The following is a 7,500-nucleotide window of genomic DNA, read 5'->3' on the forward strand; positions in this document are numbered from 1 at the left end:
GGAGCAAAATGTCAGCCATCTCAGCACCCTGGAACCCCCTGGGTGGCACAGGGCTGGATGGGGCATTCGTATAGCAGGGACGGTGCTGCCTCTCGCTTCGCTCGCTGTTCGCCGCTCGCCGCTCGCTCGGGCAGCCAAAATTGGCCAGTTTTGGCCCGTTTTTGGGCTGTTTTGGCCTGTTTTTGGGGTGTTCTTGCGTGGCGCGGTGACCGTCGTGAGCGGAGCAAAATGTCAGCCATCTCAGCACCCTGGAACCCCCCGGGTGGCACAGGGCTGGATGGAGCTTTCGTATAGCAGGGACGGTGCTGCCTCTCGCTTCGCTCGCTGTTCGCCGCTCGCCGCTCGCTCGCGCAGCCAAAAATGGCCAGTTTTGGCCCGTTTTTGGGCTGTTTTGGCCTGTTTTTGGGCTGTTCTTGCGTGCCGCGGCGACCGTCGTGAGCGGAGCAAAATGTCAGCCATCTCAGCACCCTGGAACCCCCCGGGTGGCACAGGGCTGGATGGGGCTTTCGTATAGCAGGGACGGTGCTGCCTCTCGCTTCGCTCGCTGTTCGCCGCTCGCCGCTCGCTCGCGCAGCCAAAAATGGCCAGTTTTGGCACGTTTTTGGGCAGTTTTGGCCTGTTTTTGGGGTGTTCTTGCGTGGCGTGGCGACCGTCGTGAGCGGAGCAAAATGTCAGCCATCTCAGCACCCTGGAACCCCCCGGGTGGCACAGGGCTGGATGGGGCTTTCGTATAGCAGGGACGGTGCTGCCTCTCGCTTCGCTCGCTGTTCGCCGCTCGCCGCTCGCTCGCGCGGCCAAAAATGGCCAGTTTTGGCCCGTTTTTGGGCAGTTTTGGCCTGTTTTTGGGGTGTTCTTGCGTGGCGCGGCGACCGTCGTGAGCGGAGCAAAATGTCAGCCATCTCAGCACCCTGGAACCCCCCGGGTGGCACAGGTCTGGATGGGGCTTTCGTATAGCAGGGACGGTGCTGCCTCACGCTTCGCTCGCTGTTCGCCGCTCGCCGCTCGCTCGCGCAGCCAAAAATGGCCAGTTTTGGCCCGTTTTTGGGCAGTTTTGGCCTGTTTTTGGGCTGTTCTTGCGTGGCGCGGCGACCGTCGAGAGCGGACCAAAATGTCAGCCATCTCAGCACCCTGGAACCCCCCGGGTGGCACAGGGCTGGATGGGGCTTTCGTATAGCAGGGACGGTGCTGCCTCACGCTTCGCTCGCTGTTCGCCGCTCGCCGCTCGCTCGCGCAGCCAAAAATGGCCTGTTTTGGCCCGTTTTTGGGCTGTTTTGGCCTGTTTTTGGGCTGTTCTTGCGTGGCGCGGCGACCGTCGTGAGCGGAGCAAAATGTCAGCCATCTCAGCACCCTGGAACCCCCCGGGTGGCACAGGGCTGGATGGGGCTTTCGTATAGCAGGGACGGTGCTGCCTCACGCTTCGCTCGCTGTTCGCCGCTCGCCGCTCGCTCGCGCAGCCAAAAATGGCCTGTTTTGGCCCGTTTTTGGGCTGTTTTGGCCTGTTTTTGGGCTGTTCTTGTGTGGCGCGGCGACCGTCGTGAGCGGAGCAAAATGTCAGCCATCTCAGCACCCTGGAACCCCCCGGGTGGCACAGGGCTGGATGGGGCTTTCGTATAGCAGGGACGGTGCTGCCTCACGCTTCGCTCGCTGTTCGCCGCTCGCCGCTCGCTCGCGCAGCCAAAAATGGCCTGTTTTGGCCCGTTTTTGGGCTGTTTTGGCCTGTTTTTGGGCTGTTCTTGCGTGGCGCGGCGACCGTCGTGAGCGGAGCAAAATGTCAGCCATCTCAGCACCCTGGAACCCCCCGGGTGGCACAGGGCTGGATGGGGCTTTCGTATAGCAGGGACGGTGCTGCCTCACGCTTCGCTCACTGTTCGCCGCTTGCCGCTCGCTCGCGCAGCCAAAAATGGCCTGTTTTGGCCCGTTTTTGGGCTGTTTTGGCCTGTTTTTGGGCTGTTCTTGCGTGGTGCGGTGACCATCGTGAGCGGAGCAAAACGTCAGCCATCTCAGCACCCTGGAACCCCCCGGGTGGCACAGGGCTGGATGGGGCTTTCGTATAGCAGGGACGGTGCTGCCTCTCGCTTCGCTCGCTGTCCGCCGCTCGCCGCTCGCTCGCGCAGCCAAAAATGGCCAGTTTTGTCCCGTTTTTGGGCCGTTTTGGCCTGTTTTTGGGCTGTTCTTGCGTGGTGCGGCGACCGTCGTGAGCGGAGCAAAATGTCAGCCATCTCAGCACCCTGGAACCCCCCGGGTGGCACAGGGCTGGATGGGGCTTTCGTATAGCAGGGACGGTGCTGCCTCACGCTGCGCTCACTGTTCGCCGCTCGCCGCTCGCTCGCGCAGCCAAAAATGGCCTGTTTTGGCCCGTTTTTGGGCTGTTTTGGCCTGTTTTTGGGCTGTTCTTGCGTGGTGCGGTGACCATCGTGAGCGGAGCAAAACGTCAGCCATCTCAGCACCCTGGAACCCCCCGGGTGGCACAGGGCTGGATGGGGCTTTCGTATAGCAGGGACGGTGCTGCCTCTCGCTTCGCTCGCTGTCCGCCGCTCGCCGCTCGCTCGCGCAGCCAAAAATGGCCAGTTTTGGCCCGTTTTTGGGCCGTTTTGGCCTGTTTTTGGGCTGTTCTTGCGTGGTGCGGCGACCGTCGTGAGCGGAGCAAAATGTCAGCCATCTCAGCACCCTGGAACCCCCCGGGTGGCACAGGGCTGGATGGGGCTTTCGTATAGCAGGGACGGTGCTGCCTCTCGCTTCGCTCGCTGTCCGCCACTCGCCGCTCGCTCGCGCAGCCAAAAATGGCCAGTTTTGGCCCGTTTTTGGGCCGTTTTGGCCAGTTTTTGGCCTGTTCTTGCGTTGCGCGGTGACCGTCGAGAGCGGAGCAAAACGTCAGCCATCTCAGCACCCTGGAACCCCCCGGGTGGCACAGGGCTGGATGGGGCTTTCGTATAGCAGGGACGGTGCTGCCTCTCGCTTCGCTCGCTGTTCGCCGCTCGCTGCTCGCTCGCTCAGCCAAAAATGGCCAGTTTTGGCCCGTTTTTGGGCTGTTTTGGCCTGTTTTTGGGCTGTTCTTGCGTGCCGCGGCGACCGTCGTGAGCGGAGCAAAATGTCAGCCATCTCAGCACCCTGGAACCCCCCGGGTTGTCACGGACAAACTTTGAAACAGGATGTTTGATGTAATGCTTATATCTGTCCGTGTCTGTTGGCATGTTCATGCCTTGTAAAACATGTAGAGGGGCAGCCGAAGGCTTATAAGTCCCATTTTAGTTGGGTTGGTGGCCTCTTTAGGCTTGTAAATAAAGGTTGTGTCATGTGGACACGTGCGAGAGCTTTTTCGGTCTGTAATGGACCATTTTACCCTTTGTTGTGCCACTGTTCAGAGCTTGTAAAGTCTGTTTGTAATTTGCATTGTCTATGAAGTGTTTTTCGGACATGTTTGCTTGTGGATCTCGTTTGAGGCGTTCTCTCTAACCCGTTCTCTCTTTTGATGGTCCTAAGGGACAATGGGAGGCTTCGGGGAGGCTGACCTTTGCGGACGGACACGCAAGGGTGCCGCACGACTTAGGCAAAACCAGCTAAGTCCGTGTCATATGGTATCAGAGCGGGACAAGCACTCATAGAAACACTTAGCATGCAAACGTGGGGGACCTAGCGGGGCTGCGTTGAGGGCAGTCAGCACACGCGCGACCGTTTGGGGGAAAACGGGCATGGAGATGTAGGGAAAAGAGTCGCTCAGAGGAGCGGGCATCTGAGATTGGCATTCACAGGAATGGCCAACCCTTCGCGCAAGAGGCACCACGAGAACAGGCAAGCTTGGAAGAATTTGGAGCGCACAAAGGTTGGGATGGCTGAGTTTGAGCTACGGCTCAACGTTGACAACTATACTTGATGGTGCTCTAGGCAAGCGAGGCGCTTGGCAAGAATGAGACCATCCAAGGTCGAATGAGTTGCTCAACGACCAAAAGAGTTAGGCCAAAGCTCACAGAGGTGAGAGGAATTGCTAACTCGAAGAATTTGGTACTCATGCAGGGGCTTGTATGCGGACGATGGAATGTCCGTGGCCATCCCAAGGCGGCCGAGTCTCGGCGCCATGGAGCATTGAAACTTTCTCTTTGGCATGCGAAGGATACGTCCGGAGGAGGCTGAAGTGTGCAACGAGTTCAGCATGTTGCTAGACCTTGAGGGGTGCAGTGGGGGCTGTATTGACGGGGAGTCGCAATCTAGCAAGTGCGTTTGCAGGAGGCAGAACAATGCACAGTTTGTTCAGCAGATCGGAGTAGTCCAAGGGGATGGGGGTCTCCGAAACGAAGAGAGATGTTGCTCCAACGGGATAGTTATCCAGGAGGGATAAGTCTCGGCACTCCAGAGGGAGAATCATGTGAGACGGACTCCACATGTTGAGGAGGAGTACCTCACAAACAACAACTCCACGAAGCTCGATGGACTGAGCAAGCGGCGAGGAGTCGTCGCATGATCTCGCTCGAGAGAATGCATTGGTGGATGCATTGCGAGATCAAGTGGGGGAGCGACCTGAAGCAACTTAAATGAAGGCACACTTGGAGTCGATGTGGAGATCGGACTCAAGGGAGGGCTGACCCGTGGAATGGTGGGCACGAGGGCCACCATCGACTCAATGCAGAAACGAGGAGCGGAGCAACTTGGGTGTAACTTGGCGAAGTACCCAAGCCGTATGAAGGGAGCCAGCAGAGAAGTTGGAACATGGAGCAGAGGCACAGTGCTTTTCTTAGACAGAGGTCAAGGACATGAGCTCTTGCAGAGGCAAGAGCAGGATCATGTTGTTCCATGGGTCCTTCATTCTGACGGAGTGGACTCATCTTGCATGGTGCCAAAGACGAAGGGAGCTTCGGGGCACATGCACCTTATCTCGGAGGAGCATTTGATGAAGGAACTAAGGCGACTCAATTTGCGGAGGCGAAGTTGAGTTCAGAAGGCCTTAGCACGGGGCAAGAGGACGCAGAGGCGGGTACTCTTGAAGAATATGCCACAGTGTTGCCATTCGAGTTGCTAGGAAGGAAGCGGTGCGCAGCAGAGATTGTGCTGGTAGGGGCAGAGGCCCAGGATCCAGGCAATAGTGCACAAATTACAGCGAAGTCGGCGGACTTCGGGAGCTACTAGGCGACGGACTGTCCTAGAGCGGTGCTTCATCTAGGTGTGACCCAAGAGTGGGTGGATGAAGATCGATTGCCAAAGGAGCGAACAAAATCGAAGGTGGAGGAGACCCTGCGATGTATTGGCAGAGGCCACACAGCGGAGGGTTCACAATTCGAGTTTATTCCACAAGGATCAGAATGCAATGGAGATGTCACCAGGAGGCGACATGGTGCAGCGGATCATGGTGGAACAGTTCGATGGCAATGCGATACACACGACCTTGTCCCGTGAGGGATGAGATCATATGGAGGTATGATCGGGAGCTACTGGGAGCTCCGCTTTGGTGAACAACACGACGGCAAGAAGGGCTATGGATTCAAGGAGTGAAGGCCATGGTACCGCAGAGGCGGGTCTTCCGGGCGTGCACTGAATTTTGCATCGGATGAAAACCTTGGTCATCAGCATATGGGGGCTAGGTTCCACCAAGGGTTTTGTTCGTATGCAAGTACCAGGGAGTCCCATGGGAGGGACTTGATCATGCAGAGGTATGATCGAAGCAGCTGGAGAGTTGGACTGCTCCAGAGCTCATATTCGCTTAAGGGAGCCCGGCAAGTCAGAGGACAAGGCCGAGTAAGCGAACGTTGTTACCAAGGAAGCTATGGAGAACAGAATCGGTGCAAACCCTACAATGCAATGGCAGAGGCCATGCATGGGAGTTGCAGTCTGTCTTTCCATCGACCAAACAGACTGCTTGGAGAACACGGAGGTGTTGGAGCAGGGGGTCGAAAGGGGCGAGGAAGCGACGATGAGTCCAGAGGGACTTAGCTACCCAAAGTCAAGCAATCAGTTAGAATGGAGGTGGACTCAGAGGAGTGCCACAGAGACATGTCTACTGATCGTGAAGAAAAGGGATGCAGATGCGAGGCGACGGATAGTAGGGCCATGGGCATTGCAGCGCCATGGTACCGCAGAGGCGGGACTTCCGTGCAAGTCATTGATCCCTTGCTCTCACGGAGGGAGAGCGTTTGGTCGTGAAAGGGGCCGAGGAGGTGGAGCATGCAGAGGCAATCTCCAAGTACCGGGACAAGGCTGAAGGGCAGAGGCCGAGGAACTTCGTAAGACCGGTGTCAGTGTGCTTCTCATCAAGACAGCCGTAAGTGAAGGACTTCGGGTCATGCAAGAGTGCACGACCAAGGAACGAAGCTGGCAGTACGCGGTGCTGTACCTTTGCTACTCAGTGGAGTAGGCGGCAGGGTTGATGGAGAAGACGGTACAATCCCAGAGGCGACCTCATCTATCAGAGAATTACTCCAAGTTGGGGTGAAAACTTCTCGCATTTCAGAAGTTCGATGGCATTGAGAAGGTGAATCACAGTAACTAACTCAATGCAAGGAGTGCAAACACTTCAAGTGCTTCAGAAGTGTGAGCAAAGAGCAGGCGAAGGCCAGTAACCAGCTCGATGCATGAAGTACAACCTCGAGGAGGCGGGCGAAGTCAAGTAACCTTTGCCTTCTCAACTCTTAAGAGAATGGGCGAAACCGAGTACCCCGGTTCTCTTATCTATCCAGCAGAGGAGCTCTGCACAAGTTCAAAGACCCTTCGAAGATAATGGAAGACAATAGTTGTCAAATCCTCACCAACGGTGATCAGTGCTACTGAGAGTAGATTGTCCGCTTCATTTCCCAACGAAATGCTAATCGAAAGCGGAAGTGATGCGAACCTACTTGGATGTGACAACTAACTGAAAGAAGAGTCAATGAGCAGATTTTGTGGAGGAAGGACCCAAAACTTCAGAAGTTTGCGAGGCGATGCTCGTTAAAGCTCCAACAAGCATCCACCCAGTTCAAGCAGCATGTGGAAATTCTGAGAAACTGGCGCAGTAAGGATGGTCTTTTCCTTCATTTGGTGGATCCGCAGGAATCAACGAGGATCAACACAACTCAGCCAACCCCACACCAGAGTCAGAGTCATTGGCGAGTTGAAGCAGCATGGCGGATCAAAGGTTCGACTACTCAAAAACAGCAGCGGAGAGCAGCTGGGAGCCAGGAGGCGCATTGCAGCTGGAGCGGAAGATTGAAGACTCAGCAAAGGTGAAGAGTTGCAGTGTTCACAAAGGCTTCGACGAGGACGTCGAAGGGATAAGTGGGGGAGAATGTCACGGACAAACTTTGAAACAGGATGTTTGATGTAATGCTTATATCTGTCCGTGTCTGTTGGCATGTTCATGCCTTGTAAAACATGTAGAGGGGCAGCCGAAGGCTTATAAGTCCCATTTTAGTTGGGTTGGTGGCCTCTTTAGGCTTGTAAATAAAGGTTGTGTCATGTGGACACGTGCGAGAGCTTTTTCGGTCTGTAATGGACCATTTTACCCTTTGTTGTGCCACTGTTCAGAGCTTGTAAAGTCTG

Source organism: Musa acuminata, unplaced genomic scaffold (genome assembly GCF_036884655.1).
Source record: "Musa acuminata AAA Group cultivar baxijiao unplaced genomic scaffold, Cavendish_Baxijiao_AAA HiC_scaffold_62, whole genome shotgun sequence".
Lineage (NCBI taxonomy): Eukaryota > Viridiplantae > Streptophyta > Magnoliopsida > Zingiberales > Musaceae > Musa > Musa acuminata.